Genomic DNA, 25,046 nt, shown 5'->3' on the forward strand with positions numbered 1-25,046 from the left:
AAACCCATAATAAATTGAAAATATCATAAATCGAAAATGTATTTAATACACCTAACCTACTGAACATCATGGCTTAGCCTACAGTGGGGCAAGATCATCTAATGCAAAGTCTGTTTTGTAATAAAATGTTGAATATTTCATGCAATTTATTGAATAATATACTGAAAGTGAAATATAGAATGACTTGTACAATCATCACAGAGTTGAAAAATTGAACCATTGTAAGCTGGAGATCGTCTGTATGTATTTTTTCATCTCTGCCTACCTTGATTCTAAGACATGTTTTAGAATACATCCTGTCTGTTTTATGGTCATTTTTTTCTGCATACTCTTCTTCATTTCTAGTAAGAATAATCTTCTTAAGGTAAGACGCTAAATCTCATTTATCTTTGTGTATCCCACATGGACTTAATGCTCATTAAATATCTGTTTAGTATATGGTCAAATAAACATTTTTCATACCCATTTCCTTAACAAATTAATCTATGACACTCATCAAAGTTCAGAATGGTGCTATTTTATACTGACTTATCTGTAAAGGAAGTACTTTTTGCAATCATATATTATGAAAAAAATTCGAAGTGCTTTGATTGTAAAAGAATCTTAAAATGTATAGAGCTTGATAAATCTCATGTAACTTCAATAAACAGTAAGTATATATATCAGAGGAAGTGAATTTTCATAGCAGTTTTTAGAATACTTGTGAATATATAATTGTAAGGACTACTCAATATAGAAATACACTAAAAAAGTGAAAACGATTATGTACATGATTCAGATTATCTTGAAATAGAAATTTACTCATAACATTTTTTAATGCCTATTCAGCCTTTGCCCATTTTTTAATTGGTTTACTTTATTTTATTTTATTTTGTCAATATACAATGTGGTTGATTATCATGGCCCATTACCGAAACCTCCCTCCCTCCGCTCTCTCACTCCTCCCTCCCAACAGCCTCCTTTCTGTTCACTTGTCCTATCAACTTCAAGGAATTGTAATTGTTGTGTCTTCTTCCCTCCCCCCCCCAGGATGTTTGTGTATTTATTTATTTATTTTTAGCTCCCACAAACAAGTGAGAACGTGGTATTTCTCAGTCTGTGCCTGACTTGTTTCACTTAATATAATCCTCTCTAGGTCCATCCATGTCGTTGCAAATGGCAGTATTTCATTCTTTTTTAAAAATACGGAACACTCCACGAATTTGCGTGTCATCCTTGCGCAGGGGCCATGCTAATCTTCTCTGTATCGTTCCAATTTTAGTATATGTGCTGCTGAAGCGAGCACTACTCATAACATTTTAAATTTATCATAAACTCACCATTTTCAAGGAAAATTACATGTCTATGGGGAAAATCACAGCATGCTAGACGCCTGATTCCTATCCTAAAACCATAAAATATTTACATATTAAGAGTAATTTGTGTAAAGGTAGCTCCTTCAGTTTCATCTTTACGAGCAGTGAAGCAGCAGGACAATAGACTAGAATGTGACTCTGTCCTTTAAACTTAAGATAAAGAAATGTGTTTTCTATTTATTGAATAAATGTTATTTTTTAAAATCTTCAAACTGATGATGATTACAGAACATAAAATGTCACCATGCAGTAAGTGAAGAGTCATTATTATTCATAGGTATTATCTGAGAGTGTGCTGCATTCTGCTAAATGACACCAGCGGCTGTGACAGTTGTCAATAGTAATGGCTCTAATGATGCTCACAGGCAGAAATGTTCACTATTCAATAAAATATAATTTTGCTCACGTTAAAATTCCTAACTTAAGATCTTTTCCTTTATTTATTTATTTATTTTTTTGGTAATAGCTATTTTTTTTTTTTAATTTTATTTTGTCGATATACATTGTGGCTGATTATTGCTCCCCATCACCAAAACCTCCCTCCCTCCTCCCTCCCCCCTCCCCCCCAACAATGTCCTTTCTGTTTGCTTGTCATATCAACTTCAAATAATTGTAGTTGTTATATCTTCTTCCCCCCCCCCCGGTTTGTGTGTGTGTGTGTGAATTTATATATTAATTTTTAGCTCCCACCAATAAGTGAGAACATGTGGTATTTCTCTTTCTGTGCCTGACTTGTTTCACTTAATATAATTCTCTCGAGGTCCATCCATGTTGTTGCAAATGGCAGTATTTCATTCGTTTTTATAGCTGAGTAGTATTCCATTGTGTAGATGTACCACATTTTCCGTATCCACTCATCCGATGATGGGCATTTGGGCTGGTTCCAACTCTTGGCTATTGTAAAGAGTGCTGCGATAAACATTGGGAAACAGGTATACCTTCGACTTGATGATTTCCATTCCTCTGGGTATATTCCCAACAGTGGGATAGCTGGGTCGTATGGTAGATCTATCTGCAATTGTTTGAGGAACCTCCATACCATTTTCCATAGAGGCTGCACCATTTTGCAGTCCCACCAACAATGTATGAGAGTTCCTTTTTCTCCACAGCCTCGCCAGCATTTATCGTTCATAGTCTTTTGGATTTTAGCCATCCTAACTGGGGTTAGATGGTATCTCAATGTGGTTTTGATTTGCATTTCCCGGATGCTGAGTGATGTTGAGCACTTTTTCATATGTCTGTTAGCCATTTGTATATCTTCCTTAGAGAAATGCCTACTTAGCTCTTTTGCCCATTTTTTAATTGGGTTACTTGTTTTCTTCTTGTACAGTTGTTTGAGTTCCTTATATATTCTGGATATTAATCCTTTGTCAGATATATATTTTGCAAATATTTTCTCCCACTCTGTTGGTTGTCTTTTAACTCTTTTGATTGTTTCTTTTGCTGTGCAGAAGCTTTTTAGTTTGATATAATCCCATTTGTTTATTTTTCCTTTGGTTGCCCGTGCTTTTGGGGTCATATTCATGAAGTCTGTGCCCAGTCCTATTTCCTGAAGTGTTTCTCCTATGTTTTCTTTAAGAAGTTTTATTGTTTCAGGGTGTATATTTAAATCCTTAATCCATTTTGAGTTGATTTTAGTATACGGCAAGAGGTATGGATCTAGTTTCATTCTCCTGCATATGGATATCCAGTTATCCCAGCACCATTTGCTGAAGAGGCAGTCCCTTCGCCACTGAATAGGCTTGGTGCCTTTGTCAAAGATCAGCTGACAGTAAGTGTGTGGGTTGATTTCTGGATTCTCTATTCTATTCCATTGGTCCGTGTGTCTGTTTTTATGCCAGTACCATACTGTTTTGGTTATTATAGCTTTGTAGTATAGCTTAAAGTCAGGTAGTGTTATGCCTCCAGCTTTATTTTTTTGCTCAGCATTGCTTTGGCTATGCGTGGTCTTTTATTGTTCCATATAAATGTCTGGATAGTTTTTTCCATTTCTGAGAAAAATGTCTTTGGAATTTTGATGGGGATTGCATTGAATTTGTATATCACTTTGGGTAGTATGGACAAGATCTTTTCCTTTAAACATTAACAGAGACATGATGACTTTTGTTACTGTTGGTCTCATTGACTGAGTGCTTATTGCATGCAAGGTACTATGGTAAATATTTTACATTAATTACAGGAAGTACTATTTTCATTCTATAAGATGAGGAAACTGAGGCACAGGTAATTTACTCAAGATCACACAGGTGAATAAATAAATAAATTTAAAAAAAAAAAAAAAAAAAGATCACACAGCTGGCCTGACCTGTACATTAGCCTAGACTTTGACACAGGCCAAAGTTTTAACGTCTAGAAGCCTCACACCCAACCTATGTGGTTTAAATGACTTGATAATCTTACCTTTAAAAAAATGAAAAAGAATTGAAAGTTCTGTCTCTTCTTTTAGTACGTGAATCCTAGGATCAAAATTTCAGGCACTGTGAATTCCTGACCAACATATATCTAGCCGTTTATTAACAGCTGTGTGGAGATACATCTGAAAAGTTAAGAATAAAAAAACTAAAGTCTCTAACTAAAGAGCTAGAACAAAACTTGCAGGCAGTAGCAAGCCAGGGAACTTTGTGTGCGTGTATGTGTGTGTATGTGTGTTCAAACAAAGGCATTTATTAAATCTCACTTATTCTTCCATAAAAATCTTCCACTATTTCCATTCCAATACCACCACCCTATATAAATCCCTTATTTTATTCATTAAACAAACACTTAACTGAGTGCCTTACATGTTCAAAATATAGTGCTTGGTACCAAAAAAGAAAAAAATTGGAAGATGAAATTTTCCCCTTCACAGCTTTAAAACTTCATTGGTGACAATGGTACATACTATATTATCCTTTACAAACTTATTTCATTAATTTTTATAGTAATCCTGCAAATAATGTAATGTCATATTGATGTTATATATCAGAAAACTGTGGCTCAAGTAGCACAGGACCACAAAGCAAGATGACACACTACAATATGGTAGGGACAGATCCAGATCTTGTGTGAAAATACAGTCCATACTCTCTAACCATTGTATTGACTTTCAAGTAACTGGCCAATAAGAAGGGCTATGTGAATGATACAAACAAAATATGCCAGGTGTTCAGAGGTGGGAGAAATCACCTCTAGCTAGATTAATATCAGGGGATGTATCATTAATGAATGAGGAGGTTTGGGTGGGTGGAACCTGGTAAGGATATGTCTACCAGGGGAGGGCATGCAGCCCGTCTAGGAAATGTGAGCAGATCTGTGTGGCTAGCACACAGCCTTCTGCGGGGATGTCATGACTAATAACCGGGGAACAGAAAAGCAAGAATTCCAGAGGCAGCTGCTGGTGTGAGTTGTAACTGCACACGTGGCTGAGTGCTTTGGGGAAGGCACTTCAGCTTTCTGGCCTTCCGTGTCTATATTTGCAAACTGGGCACAATAACACTAACTTTACAAGTTGTTTTGGGGGTGAGGGAGAGTCAATTACATAGCCCTGGATACATGGTAGTTCTTATAAGTCTTCTATTCTGAGCTAAGAGATGTGGACTTCACAGAGTAGGCAATGGGACTCTTCAAACAAAGGAGCAACACAGATCTTCCACATGACCACCCACTCTAAACAACCATGTCTGTATCAGAGATTAATTTTCTTTTAACACACTTACACTTCCTCTAACACAACTCTCCCATTGTAGTTGAAAGTTCTTGTCTGGTTCCCTCTGCCCACAGAATGAAACAAATGCCTTTGTTTGGGATTATTTTCCAGCATTCCTGACATGAGTTTTTGGCTTCAGCTACACTCACCCATTCAGAGTCCCCCCAAAGTAGGATGACCAACTCATCCTGGTTTGCCTGGGACTTCACTACTTTTAGCACTGAAAGCCCTGTGTCTGGGGAACCCCTTAGTCTCAGGAAAACTGGTAGAGTTGGTCATCTCACCCCAAGGACATTACACTTTCCCAAATTTCCACATATTTGACTTTTCTCCCTATGTTGCTCTATCAGAAAGTGCACACCTTGCAAGGCTTAATTCAAAGCCAATATCATAGTCATCTGGTGTAATTGGAGCAGATGGCACCTATAGGAGAATTATGATTAGGTTTAATAGATTGGGATCAGATGCTAGGCTTTTTAAAAAAATTATTTATTTGGAAATAAACATTAAATACAAAAAAAGCTGCAAGAATAGTACAAAGAATACACAAATACCCTTAACCCAGATTCACCTAGTATTAAAATTGTACCTCTTTGTTCTACCATTTGTGTTCTCTCTCTCATACACATATAATATTTTTTAAATGGTGAAGCTTTTAACAATTTTTAACATGGTATATAGATAGGCTCGGAGGTGGAAGAAGTCACTTCTAACTGGGGAGAAATAGCAAAAAACTGGCCTTCAGGAAAGAGTCACTGGGAAGTCAGATGCTCAGAGATCTGCTTTGGGAAGATGATTGCAAGCAAGTTTAGTAAGGTCTAGAAAGAACAGTGTGAAGACAGAGAGACCAGTCAGGAGTCTGCTCAGCCATTCTACCGTTGACCACCAAGGACTTCTACTGACGGACAGGAGATACTGATGGGTTTGAGTAAAAATTGAATAAAATCTCTTAGTGTCCAGGTTAGATAACAGTGCCTCATATTTCCTTGACTTCTTGACCTGACTTAATAGGATGATTTCTGTCTAGGATTTTTCACATTTCTTTTTTTAAAAATAGAGACCTATTCATCACATCCCTTTTCTCATTCTGATTGTTCATATTTGGAATGATAAAATTAAGGACCACAGAAAGAATTAGACTCCTGTTATTTCACATGATGGACTTATTTCTTGGCAGAGTTACACTGGATGGAGTGATACAGTAACTGAAAATATGATTCACTCTTGAAACATTGGAAACCTGCTTTTAATTATCATTGAAATGCCACCAAAGATGCATTTAAACTGTTTTTGATAAGATACAAACTAACAGATTGAATCCAACTGCTACAGAGAGAATTTTTTAATTTCACAGTTGATTAAAAAATATAATATGAAAGCATAAAAGGAGAAAGTGTGGCAATGGCTACCTGTAATATGAGAATACACATTGGTAAACGAGGAGAGGCACTATTAGCTTGCTGAAACCAAACATGACAAACATATTCATGCTGAAATCAAACATGACAGACAAAACCTAAAGCTTACACTTTGCATAGATAATGTTCCATTTTCTCCAAGGAAAGAAATTAGGGGAGTTATTATTGAGAAAGCAGTAGCAGTACTACTAATAAATATAATGGCTGTTTTCATCCATTGGAAAAAATCACCAATAACAGCATGTACACACCAATCTGCAGAGCTATGTGCAGCCAATTAAAGAGAAGATGAGGTAGAGATTTGCAGAAACTCATGCTTCAGTCTGTGTTACAGTGGTGTGCTGGGGCGTGCTTCTACCAGCTGGAGAGATTGCTCACATCTCTTTCCAAAGCAGGTGTACGTGAAGATTTGCTGGTAGCTTGAAGTTGGTCATGGAGAAAGTATATGCACCACAGAAACTGGCAAATACTACAAATCTTTTTCTGAAAGCTGGTTTGGTAAAAGGCGAAAGATTTATACGATCTGAAGAGAAACCAGAGTATGTCTGAAAGCTGGTTTGGGAGACCAGAATATGCCACCCCAAAATATGCCCCTTTGGCATGAGGATTGTTGAACTGAAGGCGATTAAGAAGCAGATGCAGGGATGCTCTCTGCCCTTCCTTTACTTGCATAAAATCTGGACACAAGTTATAAAGATGAAAGGCATCTGGTCCCCCACCTCTCCACCAGGGAGAATAAAGTTTAACCCACCAGTAAAGACAATTTTGGACCCTAATAGGCCTAATAGTTAACGAACAAGCTTTGTTAACTAGCCTTTATCTGCTACTTATTTGCCTTCCCCCAAGTTGCCACCTGTAGAGACTGAGTCCTTTTCCTTGTCTTGTCACTTCCCTAAGGATTTACTGTTCTTTGTTAAAGTTGTTATATAAGTTGGAATTCAAAGCCACATCTTTGAGAACTACTCATTCCCTGGGAGTCTCCCATGTATACATGAAATCAACATGCTAATAAACTTATGTTTGTTTTTGTCTTGTTAAACTGTCTTTGTTACAGGGATTTGTTCCAATTAAGAACTTGTGAGGATTGAAGAAAAAATTATTTTTCTTCCCCTACACCAGTTATTAAACATTACCCAGCACACCACTGCCTATAAAGGAATTTGGGTTATGATTCTGGTTTTATAAATGCTGGATCGTGGATGAAGGGAATTGAGCAAAATAAAAATGTGCTACTTTTAATGAAGTTGTTGTCTGTCAATGGTTGATAACATTGAACTTATCTCATAAAGGTAAGGAGGAAGAAAACAATGATTGGAGAAGACTGTGGACAAAGAAGATATTTCACATAAAGACGATCATAACCAGGCTCCTTAAGAATACTGACTATAAACAAATCTCTTATTATCTCACAGACAGGCCGATGGCTGATAGTTACAGAAATATTAACTGCTGTAATAGACTATAAAAAACAAAACAAAAACCAAACAATCTCTTTAGAAATAAAACATACATTAAATTAAATTCTTGGAATCTCAAGTTTGCAAGAAAGTGGAATGCACGAATCATGCTGAAAACCATCAGTGCCTTCTGTGCTTCACCTGATGTCCACCAAGCAAATTATTTTCCCTAATTGAGTATTTTTAATAGACAATCTTTTAATTCTAGCACAAAACAGAATGGCTACTAATTGATTTAATTTGAGAGGATAACTAAGAAAATAAATATTTAGAAAGAAAAGGGATATACCAGGATTTCTGTCTCATACAGAGTAGGCAGATTAAAGAGAAAACTCAGTTGTATATTATTCCCATATTTTCATGTTTACCAAAAGTAGGCATTTCAGAGAAATAAAAAATTAAAGGTAAGAGCCACATTATTGACAAGTCTCCAGTACTGTTTGCACTATCATTTAACTTTCTTGAAATTTTCACCTTGCTTCTTCACCTTTGTAAATTTTTATTCTTTTTAAATTATGTGGCTACTTTAGGGTGGTCCACTTCCTCTTTCCTTCAGAAAGGAAAGATTCATGGGTTTCCACTTTCCTGCTAGAAGCCAAGTGCCATGTAAGTTTCCTTGGAAGACATTACATAATCTTTACATGGGTTGCATGCAGAATCACTTCTCATACAATAAGCATTTGTCATATCTACAAATTAACTCTGCCTCTTAGTCTACTAAGATCTGAAAACACTGTACTTTTCTTCACATCAAATATGGTGTAAGCAGTCTTTTCATTTTTTCCAGAAAGGTTTCACAGTGAAAAAGAGACCTAAGGGTATTTTCTCATCTTGCTGCAGAGTGACAGTACAGAATGTTCATAAATGCCCACGCAGAAAAGTTAATAATATTCTACGAGGAGTCTATTTTTAGACTAATAGAACTAGTTTACTCAAAGCAAATTTCTACTGCAAAAAGAAGAAAGATCTTTAAACTTTTAAAATAAATCTGGATAAACTTTAAGGGAAAAAGTAACCTTTCTTTTCCCACAGTGGGTCTAAAATAATTAAATGAATTCAAAGGCTTGGCCACTTTGCCAAGCTTTTTAATTGCTCATATTGATCATGATCTAAATTTGCTTTTGCACAGTTTACAGAGCTGCATTAAGCACTGGAATCAAAACCTTTGGGGAAGAAAATCCACAGCCATCTTGATATTACCAAACGGTAGAACAATTATTTACACTTATTAACATGGAAACAAAGACCACTTTATTGGAAGACCAGGTAACTCGGTCTTTACTGGTTAATGATGCAATAAAATAGACTGTTTCAAAAGCCAAGAATTCTCCCATTGGGCTTTGGCAGACCATAATTTTAGTCTACCCAGAGAAGATAAATCTCTCAGTATAAACATAGGTCACTATTCTAAATCTATTCAATAACTGAGATCATACCTCACAAATGAATATGATGATTTTGTTCAATGGTGGTGTTTCTAAGTACCACCAAACCTATACAGGGAATAAAACACACCACCTGGGATCCTACTTCTTGGACAAAAAACCAACAGCACTTTGATTTTTCTTTTTTAATAAAAAATAGGAATGTACTTTTCTTTTGGTTAAGAGTATAATCCGCCTATTTTGCCACATAGAACTGTAGTTGTGGCATCCCACAATACTTGTACAAGCTACTTCATATACAGTTTTAATGGAGGAATGTTTTCCTCCAATCTAAGTACCTTGTAAAAGCCATTTATATTTTGAAGCCTGAGTTATGTGTGCCCAATGTGCAGCATTTTCATTTAGTTAGAGGTTCTTCCCTTTTCCCAGCTACTCCCTGGCTCCTAAGATGCTCTGTGAACATACTTATGCCTAAGATCACTTAATACAGTGAATTTTAGTGATCTGCACACATCCCTGTCTTCCCACGAGACTATATACTCCCCTGGTCATCTTTTCCTTATTCATCTTTTTATTCCTGGGGCACTGCACAGTGCCTGTTAAATACTATTTATCTCAATACTGAGCATGAAGGAAAGCTCCTTTAAATGCTCCAAGGTATGTACCAAAGAAGTATTTGTATTTAAAGTTTAAATTTTCACTTTAAAGTGTCTTACAAATAATAAAATAAGAAGTTGCCTGCTTCGTTTTCAGTTTCAAGATACTTTCTCAGTGTGGTGGACATTTTCGATTTGGTCTCCCTTGAGACAATCCCAGAAAATTATTTTATGATGTCAACAAACTGTTTCTAACGTTTATATGGAAAGGCCGGAAAACCAGAATGGCCAGTACAATATTGAAGAACAAAGTTGGAGGACTGACATTACCCGCTTCAGAACTTACTATAAGACTACAGTGATCATGACAGGGCAGTGCTTGTGAAAAAAGAGACACATAAATAAATAGAACAGACTAGAGAGTCCAGAAATAGACCCATATACACATAGTCAACTGATCTCTGACAAACGAGTAAAGGCAACTCAATGAAGAAAGGGCAGATTTATTCACCAAATGATGCAAAAAACTGAACATCCACATAAAAAAAAAAAGATGAATCTAGATAGACTTTGCAAGCAACAAAAATACTTGTGCATTTCTGGTGGGAATGCAAAATAGTACAGCCACTTTTGAAGACAGTGTGGCAGTTTCTTACGAAGCTTAACACAGACTTACGATGTAATCCAACAATTACACTCCTAGGTATTTACTCAAATGAGATGAAAACTATGTCCACAGAAAAACCTGTGCGTGAAGTTTTTGGCTGCTTTATTCATAACTGCCAAAGCTGGAAGCAACCAAGATCCCCTTCAATAGATAAGCAGACAAACTGAGGTACGTCCATGTAATGAAATATTATTCAGCAATGTAAAGAAATGAGTTATCGAGCTATAAAAAAGACATGGAGAAACTTGAAAATATATTGCTAAATGTAAGAAGGCAGTCTTGAAAAGCTGTATATGATTCCAACTGTATGATATTCTAGAAAGGCAAAACTGTAGAGACAATAAACTGATCAGAGGTTGCTAAGGTTTAGGGGGTTAAGGGGGGAGATAAATAGTTGAAGTCTGGGTAAATTTTAGCACAGTGAAAATATTCTGCACGATAATGTAAAGGTAGATGCATGATAATATACATTTGTCAAAACCCATAGAATATGCAGTACAAAGAGTAAGCCCTAATGCAACTATGAACTTTAGTTAATATTCATGTATCAATACTGGCTCCTCAATGTACCACTCTAATGCAAGATGCTAATGCTAGTAAATGAACCACTGTAATGCAAGATGCTAATAATAGGAGAAACTGTGTGCAGAGGGCAGGGGGGTATATAAGAACTCTGTATTTTCTACACAACATATATGTATACCTAAAACTTCTCTAAAAAACAATGTCTGTTTAAAAAGGTATTGTTGCTTACTTAAATCTATTATGATTTTTCAATGAGACATTGTGTCCAGATTTGGAGCTATGAAGAAATACTCAATTTTCTGTCCACATAAGGTCTAAGGACTGTACTTTTCTTCTCTATAAAATATGAGTAGAATCAGAAAAAAATTTTTTTGAAATAATACTCAATTATTCTTGGAGTACAGAAAGTTCATTTGAGAATAGTTATTTTCATTTGAAATATTTCTAAGCATGTTAATCTTATGTGAAATACACTAAATAAGGAATAATGGCTTAAAAGGGTCTTTATTAATCCCTTAATTTAGAAAGAGGAAGTATTCAGAAAGAATCTACTTCATATAAACCCTCTTACAAAAAGTTACAAGTTTTATTTTTTTTTTCCTTCATGGATAAATATTTGAAATTGATTTTTTTCTTTAAATAATTAATTTGCTACATTCAGCACATCAAAATATGTTTGCATGATGACAGCTGAAAATGACATTTTTCCTTCAGTTTTATGTTTATTCCCACACCTTTTATGGTTACATCATGAATTTTGTGATTATTTTATGAGATCTGATGAACCAACCATATTTCCAAATGCTCTTTCAACCTAATAATTCATATTAAAGAAGTCTTCGTATAAATTTTACTTTAAATAAAGCCTGAATACTAAATGATGAAAACCACAGATATACTAAGTAGAATTCTGCAAGTCTTCATGTAGCACTTATGTAAGATTTAATTATAGCTCAAAAATATATCTACTCTCTCCATTTCCTATACCGTTATCTCATCTAAGCTACCATTATTTTTTTCTTTTTTTATATTACCCATTTATTAGGTACCTCAATATATCATCTAAGATTCATAGGAATAATACTTTTCAAGTATTTAGTGGGTGCATATATAATTCTCCCTTTAAACTATATCCTCTTGCAGATGTTTATCCTGAAGTCCAAGCCATAAGGGTTATCTCCTAAGGAAAGGAGACCTCCGGCAGAGATGAGATCTCTGATGACTTTTCATTTCTTTCATCATAATTCAACCAAAAATTGGGGTCTGAATGAAATGATTATTCCAGTAAGAGGCAGCATAGCAGAGAAGTTAAGATTACGGGCTCTCTGAAGCCAGTCTCTGTTCAAATTCTGGTTCCCCCACTTGCTTCATATAACCTCAGGTGAGTCATTTAATCTCTCTATACCTCAGTTTTCTCTTTTGTGAAATCAGACAATTGTTGTAACTACCTATGCAGAGAATGTAGATACAGAATAACGTATGAGAAAAGGACTCATGGTTCTTTCTTTTTTCAATTTTTAAAAAAAATTTTGGTAAAAAATGTGTATAAGATGACATTTACCATTTTAACCATAGTTAAGAGTACTGTTCAGAAGTATTAAGTATATTCACATTGTTGTGCAACCAATCTCCAGAAATACTTTATCTTGCCAGACTGAAACTCTTCCCATTAAAAAAACAAATCTCTGTTTCCTCCCAGCCTCTGGCCACCACCGTTCTATTTTATGTTTCTACAAAGCTGACTACTCTTGATACCTTATAAGTGAAATCAGAGAGTACTTGTCTTCTAGTGACTGGCTTATTTCACTTATGGGATGTCCTCAAGCCTCATCCATGTGGTAGCATGTGTCAGAGTTTCCCTCCTTTTTAAAGCTCAGTAATATTCCCTTGTACGTATATAGTACGTTTTGTTTTCCATTCATCTGTCCATAGACACTTGGGTTGCTTCCACCCCTTAGCTACTGTGAATAGTGCTGCTATGAGCAAGGGTGTGCAAATATATTTTTAAGTTCCATCTTTCAATTAATTTTTGGATATATACCTAGAAGTGGAATTGATGGATTATATTATTAGTGTATCTTTAACATTTTGAGGAACTGCCATACTGTCTTCCATAGTGGCTGTACCATTTTACATTCCCACCAGTTTTTCTTTACATCTTCACCAAAGCTTGTTGTTTTCTGGCTTTTTAGATAGTGACCTTCCTAACCGTTGTGAGGTGATACGTCATTGTGGTTCCGATTTGCCTTTCCCTAGTTATTTGTGATGGTGAGCATATTTTTATTTATTGTTGGTCATTTGTATATCATCCTTGGGGAAATGTCTACTTAAATGTTTTGCCCATTTTTGAATCTGATTACTCATTTTTTTTGCTGTTGAGTGTCTCTTCTTCTTTTATTCCTTCCACAATATTCATTTTTTTACTTTAACTTATATGGATTTATTTCACAGATATTCATAAATGAAATGATGTATTATTAAGTTTAATTATTAAGTTAGCTATAGGGAAATACTTGAAACAATCTTTTTTTTTTATTGGTTATGAGTATTCATGAGATACAAAGTTGATCGTCATCCCTTGGGCCCAAGATCTGAAGGCCAGATTCATGCTGGCAGCACACCCATTACCACAAATTGCATTTGTATCCCGTGTCCCCCACCCAATTAGCCCCAACCTCCCTCCCCCTCCCCCTTTCCCACCCACTCCACTTTGTAGCCCAAAGAATGTTCTCTCGCTCTGCAAGGCCAACGCACCACTGTGGTCTTTTTTCCCCTTCCTTCTTTTTCTCTTAGCTCCCACATATAAGTGAGCACATGTGGTATTTATTCCTCTGTGCTTTGCTTATTTCACTCAACATAAGTTTCTCCAGGTTCATCCATGTTGTTGCAAATGGGAGAATTTCATTCTTTTTTATGGCTGAGTATTATCCCATTGTGTACACATACTACAGTTTCCTTATCCAGTCATCTGTCAGGGGACATTTAGGTTGGTTCCATATCTTGACTATTGTCAATAGAGCTGCAATAAACATGGGAATGCAAGTATCCCTTCAACATGATGATTTTCATTCATAGTGGGATTGTTGGATTATATGGCAGTTTTATCTGCAGTTGTCTGAAGAACCTCCATACTGTTTTCCATAATAGCTGCACAAATTCACAGTCCGATCAACAGAGTAGGAGAGTTCACCTTTCTCTGCATCCTGGTCAGCATTTGTTTATTCTCTGTCTCTCTGATAATAGCCAGTATACCTGGTGTGAGATGATATCTCAGTGTGGTTTTGATTTGCATTTCCCTGATGCATAGTGAAGCTGAGCATTTTTTCCTGTGTCTGTGGCCATCTGTATATCTTCCTTTGAGAGAGGCCTATTCAGCTACTTTGCCCATTTTTCAAATTGGATTATTTGTAGGGTTTTTTTTTAATGGTTAAGTTGTTTGAGTTCCTTCTATATTCTATACATTAGATATTAATCTTTTGTTGGATGAGTAGTTTGTGAATATTTTCTCCCATTCTCTAGGTTGTCTATTCACTCCATTAATTGTTTATTTTGCTGTGCAAAATCTTTTGTTTGATATAATCCCATTTGTATATTTTTCCTTTTCTTGCCTGTTCCTTTGGGGTCTTATGGGGTCTTATTATTCAGAGGAATAAATACCGCAAGTCTTTTTGCAGTCCTACTTCCTGAAGTGTTTCCCCTATGTTTTCTTTTTGGAATTTTATAGTTTCAAGTCTTATATTGAAGTCTTTAATCCATCTTGAATTGATTCTGGTATATGGCAAGAGGTACAGGTCTAGTTTCTTTCTTCTACACCTGGCTGTCCAGTTTTCTCAGCACCATTTATTGAAGAGGCTCTCCTTTCTCCAATATATGTTCTTGTTGCCTTTGTCAAAGATCAGTTGGCTGTAAATATGTGGGTTGATTTCAGGGTTTTCTATTCTGTTCCATTGGTCAGAGTGTCTATTTTTAAGCCAGTACTATGCTGTTTTGGTTACTATGGCTTTTTAGCATAATTTGAAATCAGGTAGTGTTATGCTTCCAGGTTTACTGTTTTTGCTCAAGATTGCTTTGGCTATTTGGGGTCTTTTTGTTAGTTCCATATGAATGAATGTTAGGATTGTTTTTTTCTGTTTCTATGAAGAACATCATTGGTATTTTGATGGGAATTATATTAAATCTGTAGATTGCTTTGGGTAGCATGGACATTTTCACAATATTAATTATTACAATCCAAGAGCATGGGATATCTTTCCATCTTTTTGTGTCGTGTGTGTGTGTGTGTGTGTGTGTGTGTGTGTGTGTGTGTGTGTGTGTGAATGACTATCGTAAACGCACTTGCTTTCTTGATTTCTTTTTCTGCTGGTTTATTACTGGAGTACAAATATATTACTGATTTTCGAGTGTTGACTTTGTATCCTGCAACTTTACTGAAACCGTTTATCAGCTCTTAAGAGTGTTTTCATAGTCTTTAGGTTTTTATATACATAGGATCATATCATCTACAAACAGGGACAGTTTGACTTTGTCTTTTCCAATTAGGATGACCTTTCTTTCTTTTTCTTGCCTGATTTCTCTGCCTAGTACTTCTAATACTATGTTAAATAGAAATGGTGAGAGTGAACATCCTTGTCTTGTTCCAGTTCTTAAGGTTTTCCCCACTCAGGATGATGCTGGCAGTGTGTTTGTCATATATGGCTTTTATTGTGTTGAGATAATTTCCTTTTATACCTAATTTGCTGAGTCTTTATCATGAAGGGATATTGAATTTTGTCAAATCCTTTTTTTGCATCTATTGAGACAATCATATGGCTTTTGTTCTTCATTTTGTTGATGTGGTATATCATATTTATCTGAGTATGTTGAACCATCCTTACATCCCTGGGATGAATCTCATTTGATCATGGTGTATAATTTGTTTGATGTGCTGCTGTATTGTTGCTAATATTTTGTTGAGGATTTTTGCATCTATATTCATCAAAGATACTGGTCTATAGTTTTCCTTTTTTGTTGTACCTTTGTCTGGTTTTGGTATCAGGGTCATACTGGTATCAGAGAATGAGTTTGGGAGAATGGCCCCCGTTTCAATTTTTTGAAATTGTTTGAAAAGAATTGTTATTAATTCCTCTTTAAAGGTTTGGTAGAATTCAACTGTAAAGCCATCCCGTCCTGCCCTTTTCTTTGTTTGGAGACTGCTGATTACTGCTTCAGTCTTGTCACTTGTTATTGGTCTGTTCAGGTTTTTTATTTCTTCTTGTTTCAGTTTCGGTAGTTTGTATGTGCCCAGAAATTTATCCATTTCCTCAAGGTTTTCAAATTTGTTGGCGTACAGTTGTGTACAGTCGTTTATAATAGTCTCTAATGATTCTTTGTATTTCTGTGGTGTCAGTTGTAATGTCTCCTTTTTCATTTCTGATTTTTGTTATTTGAGTCTTCTGTCTTCTTTTTTTAGTTAGCCTAGCTAATGGTTTGTTTCTTTTGTTTATCTTCTCAAAAATCAAATATTTGTTTCACTGATTTTTTTGTATCATTTTTTGTGTCTCTATTTCATTTAGTTCTACTCTGATCTTATTTATTTCTTTCCATCTACTAATTTTGGGATTGTATTGTTCTTGTTTTTCTAGTTCTGTGAGGTATAGCACTAAGTTGTTTATTTGAAATCTTTCTATTCTTTCGATGTAAACATTTATTGTAATAACCATCCCTCTTAGTACTGCTTTTGCAGTATCCTGCAGGTTTCGGTATTATGCGTCTTTATTTTAATTAGTGTCATGAAATTGTTTGATTTCCTGTTTAATTTCTTCTTGGACCCATAGGTCATTCAGGAACATGTTGTTTAATTTCCATGTATTTGTACCATCACCTCTTTCATGGGCAACTTAAATAGCCTCCTAGCTGTTTCTCCATTTTCATTTTTCCTTCTTTCTAATCCATTCTCTATAGAGTAGCCATGGTGATCTCACTTAAGCACAATCTGATTATGTCACATTGTGCTTAAAATCCTCCAGAGGCTCTAAGCATACAGTTCACTCTTTTCTCCCATCCTCTGTGGCTAACTGTCTCTCATTCTTCCGGACTCAGATTCAGTGTAACTTCCTTAGGGAAGCACGTTCTGAGCCTCCACAGCACAGGTTAGGGCACCTCTTAATGTCTCAGTATGCCGTGTCTGTTCTAGAGCACTTGTCCAGCTGCAGTGCCACGATGATTTATACAATTACACATTTGCTGTTCACCTCCTGTAATAGAACGTGAGCTCCACTGGTGTACAAGACTTGTATCCATCCCCCAAACCTAGCACAGGGCATGCACATATATGCTCACTAAATATTTCTTGAATGACTAAATCACCACCAAGAGAAATCAGAAGCCTCACAAGGACTCATGGTAAAGAGATGGCAGAGAAGGAAGAGTAATCCGATCTGGATAACCTTATTAACTAAACAGGAAAAGAGATTTCAACAATAAATTTGGTTTGGAATACCATTTTTTTTCTTGGCCATATAAAAACTCTTATTTACACAATTTCCTAAGAGTGAGGGGAAAGGATCTTATTTCTCACAGTCCCTCTCCCATCATCCTCAAACAACGTTTAAAAAACCCGAAAACTTGATTTGAATTTCTGTTCTCTTCTAAAGTGCCTGATGAGCCAACTGAATAAAAGAAAATAGAGTGGGCCTTAAGATGTAATAGTCATGGTTTGAGCAAGTGAGCCTTTCAAAGAAAGAATGGGAATATCAAAAGCATATATCATCTGATAATTACTGCAACTTGTTATTCTCTCCAAACAGCCAGTTCTTAGAAATAGTACTGAAAAAAACTTAACTCAATCCTTAAAAGCAGAAGCTGTCATTGGAACATACTTATCCTATAACCCTAACTAATCTGAACTTCCCTCTCTACACTACCCCTGAAGGCATGCTGCCAGAAGACCTCTTTGTAACAGACTTTGTAAATGTAATATCTTTTGATCTTCCCTATTTCTATGATTGTAGAGCAATATTGTGTGCTCCTGAGAAGAAGTGACATTGAAGCCCAAGAGAAGCAGCCAAGTGAAGACTTGGAGGGAGCAAATTCCAGGCAAAGGAAAGAGTGTTGCCTAAGATGGAACTAGGGAACCAATGAGGCCAATGTGCTGTTGCAGACTAGAGATGAGGTTAAAGGTATAGGCAGACACCAAGTCATGGGCTTCCTAGGCTGGAGGAATTTGGGATATATTTTAGATAAAGAGTTCAAAGAAGTTGCTGATGTGAAAAGAGAGGTGAAGACAGGAATCAACTTATCACTAAAGAAAGGCAGTGGTAATCCAAATTCCAGGGAAAGACATCTTAATCTCCTTACCCTTGGAGGTGATGTAAAGTACATCATTTAGTACATTCTCATATCTTGCTTTACAGATGTTCACTCTAAATTTCTAATGTTTGTCGTTTGCACAGGCTACTGCCTGCACTTATGAGTCAGCCACTGGATAGAATTGGAAGTCACTGCTGTCAAACATGTTGGTATCCCCCGGTGAGATATGTTAAGGACTGAACTGTCTCCCAGCTCTTTGCTGTGACAATACAGCTTCCCTGGAGAATGATGCAGAGAAAAGGCTGAGCTGGAGGCAGGCCTGGGCTAGATTTCAGCACTGCTATGCAGCCAACTCTGGCTAGAATTCATATTTGATCTCATTTTTTATATGTTTCCTTTATATTTTCCAAATTATACATACGTTATTGAAACTAGGTCAAAAATGAAATCATCAGTAAGTAAAGTTAATAATTCATGACACCTTTGCCATTTGTCCCATCTAAATATAAAGGCTTAGAGAAGTTTGTAGTAGTACCAAAGTTAAGCTAACATTACAACTCTGTGAAACTGCCCCAAAGCAATAGCTCTGGGGGGAAAAGGGTCAAATACTGGACTGACACTAAATTCCTATCCTGGAATCTATGAAAAAAGTCATTTAACAACAAATAAAACGAAACAGCTTTCTGGTTTTTTGTTTTAAAAAGGCTTGATTATATAGCAATAACTATATCTTGTAGGATTTTATATGTTTTGATAATATTTGGAGAAAAATAGTACTCTTATTAATGTTTTATAAATATGGGTTAAGTAATTATTTAAGTAAATTAAATAATAAAATAAAATGGACTTGAGAAGGGAAGTCAGGAGAAATAATGCTAAGAGCCAGGGTTTTGTATATTCTCTTCTACACTGGGACTCTGCCTTTTCTGTTTTGAGTATACTCATATTTTTAAAGTCCAGGTAAACTCAGTAACACCTCTAGCAACAAAAAAGACTTTCAATGGCTTAGATCCAAGAGCTAATGTGAAAATCTGAAAATTTAACAGTATAACATAAATGTAGAAGAAATTAATTTTCAGCAGCTTTTTAAAAAAGATTTTTCTTGATGCCTATTTTTCAAAGATTGAAACTAAAGCTGAAATTTTGAAACAAATCTTACTATTCACAAAAAATACCAAGATAAAGGAATTAAGATATATATTCTTCAATCATTAAGTCATTAGCTTTGCTGCACATAAAAAATCTAACCAAATTGGGCTGACCCCGTGGCTCACTCGGGAGAGTGCGGCGCTGGGAGCGCAGCGGCACTCCCACCATGGGTTTGGATCCTACATAGGAGTGGCTGGTGCGCTCACTGGCTGAGTGAGGTGCGGACGACACCAAGCCAAGGGTTGGGATCCCCTTACCGATCACAAAATAACCCCCCAAAATCTAATCAAATTGGATTAGTAAATTCAAGGCCAAAGCAACCATGAAATTGTTTAGAACTGACACTGACTTCTTATTAATAATTCCACATGTATATGTATATGTACAAGAAGAATTCAGAAAGTTAATGAAAAATGGTATTAAAAGATCAAAATAAAAAATATAAATTTTGTTATTTAACATAAGCTCTATCAAGTTCAAGACACTTTTGTAAGCAATGATACCAGCCATTTAGCATCCCTAAAGATGGAAAGGTCCTGGGAATTTAACCATGTCAATACAGTCTTTTTACATTATTAACTGATGGAAAATGGGTGCCCTTTAAAGATTTTTTTAAGATTAGAAAATGAAAAGTAATTAGAAGGAGCCAAACCAGCATCTAAGGTGGATGCTTAATGATTTCCCATCAAAACTCTCACAAAATTGGCCTTGTTTGATGAGAGGACTGAGCCGGAGCATTGTTGTGGTAGAGAGGGACTCTCTGGTGAAGCTGTCCTGGGCATTTTTCTGCTAAAGCTTTGGTTAACTTTCTCCAAACATTTCTTTGGCCATCCAGAAAATCAACAAGCAAGATGCTTTGAGCATCTCAAAAAACTGTTGCCATGACCTTTGCTCTTGACTAATCTGCTTTTGCGTTGACTGGACTACTTCTGCCTCTTGGTAGCTGTGGGTTTGACTGTGCTAACATCAGTGTAGCTCAGTAGGGTGAGGTGAATGAAAATCCATGTTGGACCAGTGCTCCCTTATCTACTGCTTCATTCCATGATTGACAATCATCGACAGAACTTATAGTCATGAAAAGAAACAAGCAGGGTGTCCGTTCTCACAGACATTACGGTAAAGGAGACATACAGCAAACACTCTCATTAATGTATAAATTACTACAAACTAAAAACGGGCCATGGGGAAATGGTATGCAAGAGAATATAAGGAAACAATTTGACCTTGCCTGGTAATGAGCAACACTATTACAAACACTACGTTGAGGGAATAAAATGAAAGTTCTCTGTTGCCAACATAAAGAAACAAAACCAAAAACGCTGATTGCCACGTGGAACTTATTTGCAAAGTTGCACATATAATTCACGTGTTATTCATGTATGAAAACACTGGATGTTTACTGCATGAGCAGCGCCCACTTAGCACTGTCAGCAATACAAATGCAAATGTGACATAACCACCCTTTCCGATGCATCCACCTACTAGTGGATGAAAACACGTTACTATGTACACAGAAGAATATGTTGAGATCTGATAGAGGAACAGGTAAAAGCCAGAGGGAGACATGGGAAAGGTGAGGGCAAGCCCAGTGATAAAGCTGCTTTATCAAGTGCATAGAATATACTGCATTTCTTTATTTTCTTTTATTACTTTAACCTCATTTCCTGTTTTCTGTATGTGTGTACATTTATTCCATTTTTCTTATTGCCTCTATTTTATGTAATTCCACAGTATAGTATATACATGCATTTTTGTGAGACATCTTAAAACATTCACAAAGCGGAGAGAGGCACAAATAAAAAAAAAGACAGAAGCAACAACCCTTCCAGAGGAAGGTTTTCCAAATGAGGAAAACTATCCAAATACAGAAAAAGGCACAGAGACAGGGAATATAAAGGACGTGTTGGAGGAGGAAAATTGGATTACAGGGTCCTTGGGAGGATACATGGGGCAGAAGTTGCAGAAATAGGTTGATTTCAGAATACAGAGGGTCTAGAATGGTAGACAAAAGAGTCTCGATGTGAGTCCCTGGCAAAGCCAGGAGAATGATGATCAAATCTGAATCTGAGGAAGATAATGCTGGTGGCAGTGTGAAGTGCTAGAGCATGACCAGATTGATAGTGTTTGACAACTAAATGTGGGGACATGGGAGAAGACAAGTTAAAGAAGTTCCAAATATGTGTAGCCTGGACTACTGAGAAGAAGGTAAAGTTTTCAGTGAGATGCAAAGGAGAGTAAGGACAGGTGTGGAGGGCATGATGGACTCCACTTTAGACAGAGAGGCAGAGTTCAAGCTCCCAACGGAATATCTAGGACTGGAATTTCTAAAAGAGGTCAGGATGATTGGGGTATCACTTACATTCAGGTGTCAGCTGAAAACTCTTAAATATTAGAGGTTAAGAGGGGAGAAAGTATTGGATGAGAAGAGTGCTCTCAGAGTTGCTGCAAAAAAAAAATGTATATATGTATATATATGTATATATGGGAAGCTGGAAAACTGCAGAAAAAGAAGTCGAGACCCGTTCTTAGATTGCTAAGAGCTGGTCATGGCCTATTTGAGATAAAATCCACACCTGGGGAAGAAGCCAGACCCTCCCCCCCGCAACCAAGAGGATCTCAAATAAGGATTTTATCTCTGAAAGCAATGAGCTCTGTCCCCACAAATGCCATGACAATTTCTGTTTCTCTTCCTTCATTTAAGTACTGTAATGTGTCCACTAAATGATTAGTAGACATCATTAGAGAACATATTTGAATAATGCACATTTAAACAGTGCATCACAGATGTCACTCTTTCTAATCCTTTAAAAATAGATTAGGGTTGTCTTTGATAATATTACAAACATTCTTTAACCTAAAAAATGACGTTCATCAAATTTAAAAGGAAGAAAGAATTGGCCAAGAATGTCAGTGAATTGCTAGACTCTCAAATTACCATATTGTAGAAAAAGGTTCCAATTTTGTAGATTTAAAAATTACATTTTTTTACATGATCTGATTTGCCAGAAATTTAAGAAGAATTGAGCACAAGAGATCTATGATATTAGGCCTCAAGCTACAGTTCATCTTTCTCCCCAAACTCCTTATAGGTGTATATCAAATGATTTGTTACATACTGAAGTTTTTCAAGGATATATTTAAAATTAATTAAGGTAGATTCAATATTATTCTTAAAACAATGCCTTTCTCACTTACTTGCATTGGCGTGCTGGGCAAATGCCACACACCTCCTGTGGTTCAAGGGTAAAGCTGGCCTTGTAGCGGGGGTGGGGGCAGAGGGACAGCTTCCTGTGCTCATCATGCCAGGGGGAGCTGTGGCGGAAGCAACTTGGGTGGTGCTCCAGATGAGGGGCCCTACTCCTTACCTCCCTTACTTTTTATTGGCAGTGAATGATGGTAGGGGCATCTGTGAGTGTGAAATTGGAAAATAGCGGAAAACCAGTCTGCGGCTGTGTGCAAGCTCTCAGCGAGGCAGTACAGCAGCACTGATAACCCTGCCCAGACCTTCTGCTCTAGCGGGGGTGGGGCCTCCTGCACAGCCCAGTGCACCTCTGTTTCTTCTTGCTTGCATGCAGACATTTTTTCCTGAGTAGCATACATAAAGGAGTGTTTTCAAGCACGTTAATACCAATGTTTTAATTAATTTTAATGTGCATTCAAAAACATTTTAACATCTATGAAACAAGGATGATTAACATTTTGTGTTCTGACAGTGGTATGTTTGTGTATTTTAAAATGGTGTCAGATTTGGAGAATTAAGATAATTGTGAATATTCCTGGCCATGCCGCTGGGAGTGTGTCATTTGTGTTAATATCATCTGGCATGTGTGAATTGAGGGGAAATGTTCTCCCATTTAATCATTGCCTTTAAATAACCAGCACATCTACATGGAGAAACTCTGACTTCTGGATTTGCCTTTGGAAATGAAACCATTTTTGGAAAACTGTTTGATGAGAAAATTATTTTAATGAATTAGCTTTAGAACCATGGAAGAGATAAGGAGGAACCAAGATACTTTGTTTAATTCTCAGAGATAGTTTTTCCTTCTGAAAATGTTTGCATCCTTGATGTTGTAAAGGGGATATAAAAGTCTCATTGTGGTTGAAAACATTTCCCCAAATCTTCACAGGCGATCAAGCAGCATAGTGATAGTCTGTCTACCTAGATAAAAACTATTCTTCAAAATATCTTGCATTTCAATAGGTTTTTTCTTGTCAAGTTTATAAAAACAGATTCATCACCCAAACACAACTGTCAACATTATGGGTAATTTTTTCTAGTATTTTTTCATAACCATATTTTACATTGTTATTTTGTATGTTTTTCTATCGAGTCACAACCGGATTACAAGTATTTTCTGAGTAGTATCTAGCCTTTGTTAACTGCCATCTATAATTAGGCTGCATAATAATCTCATAAATGTATATTATGTATTTTACATGTGATATTCCCCATTGTTTCTGAAATTTGGCAATATAAAGCTATAATATGACTTGTACATTTTGAAATATTTCTTTAGGCAGAGTTTAAGAAATAAGATTTATGATATCAATGAGTATACATTTTTCATATCTTTTATAGAACAAATGGTTGTTTGTATACTATTTATAATAGTACAGATTCCATTTGCACTCTACATTAGTTAGTGATGATAATCAGCTTTACTTTTATTTTCAGCCCTTCTTAATAGATGAGAAATTAAACATAATTTGCATTTATTTGATTAATTATGAGGTTGAATTACTTCCCATATGTTTATTTGATGACTATTGCTCCTGTTTTGTGAATTGTCTGTCCACATCCACACCCATTTATATATTCAGTTGCTTTAGTTTGCTCACTCAATTTTTATAATCTTTTTTCATAATAACTATATTATGCAGCATTCTCTTTTATGCATTTTTGTATGAGGATTTTTGATACCCAGGAGTTGAAGAATTTTTATTTTAAATATACATACTTTTTTTAAACCTTAAGAAGTTTTTTCTTTACCATTTAGAGAGTTGATAAATATTGAATCAAGTTTTCTTAAATGCTCTTTTAAAACAGATAACCTTTTAATTCTTAAGGACTTATTTTATTGTAGTCTATGATATAAGGGTTTAAGTCAATTTTATTTGGATATTTTTGTAAGCCAATTATTCTGATACCATATGTTGAAAAATTTTTCCCTTCCTCAGACTTATAATGATTCTATCATATATTAAATTTCTAGATATGTCAGGGACTATTTTTAGGTGAACTAATCCATCTGTATTTCTCAAGATAAAAACACATGACTTCATTACTTGTGCAGATACCTTGCAATGCTCACTCTTTACTCATGACCTACTTACTCATTTTTATATATTTATATTTCCTCCTCAATACCTCTGATGAATTTTTGAAATATTTGGTTATGTTTTCAAAAATTCGGTTTTGAAATTTTTATTAGGATTACAATAAATCTGTCAAACTATAGAGAATCAAAGTATCTATAATATGTACCATTCTCTTGAGAGAGAAAATACATCCTCTTATG

General features: G+C 35.8%; 1 non-coding gene across 1 annotated transcript; it reads right to left on the reverse strand.

Moving 5' to 3' along the window:
- Positions 1-1,178: 1,178 nt before the first annotated feature.
- On the reverse strand, positions 1,179-1,285 carry LOC134362354 (U6 spliceosomal RNA). The gene has a single exon (XR_010021611.1). It is a non-coding gene; the product is annotated as a U6 spliceosomal RNA (small nuclear RNA).
- Between the last annotated feature and the right edge of the window lie 23,761 nt (positions 1,286-25,046).

Source organism: Cynocephalus volans, chromosome 13, assembly GCF_027409185.1.
Source record: "Cynocephalus volans isolate mCynVol1 chromosome 13, mCynVol1.pri, whole genome shotgun sequence".
NCBI classification, from domain to species: domain Eukaryota; kingdom Metazoa; phylum Chordata; class Mammalia; order Dermoptera; family Cynocephalidae; genus Cynocephalus; species Cynocephalus volans.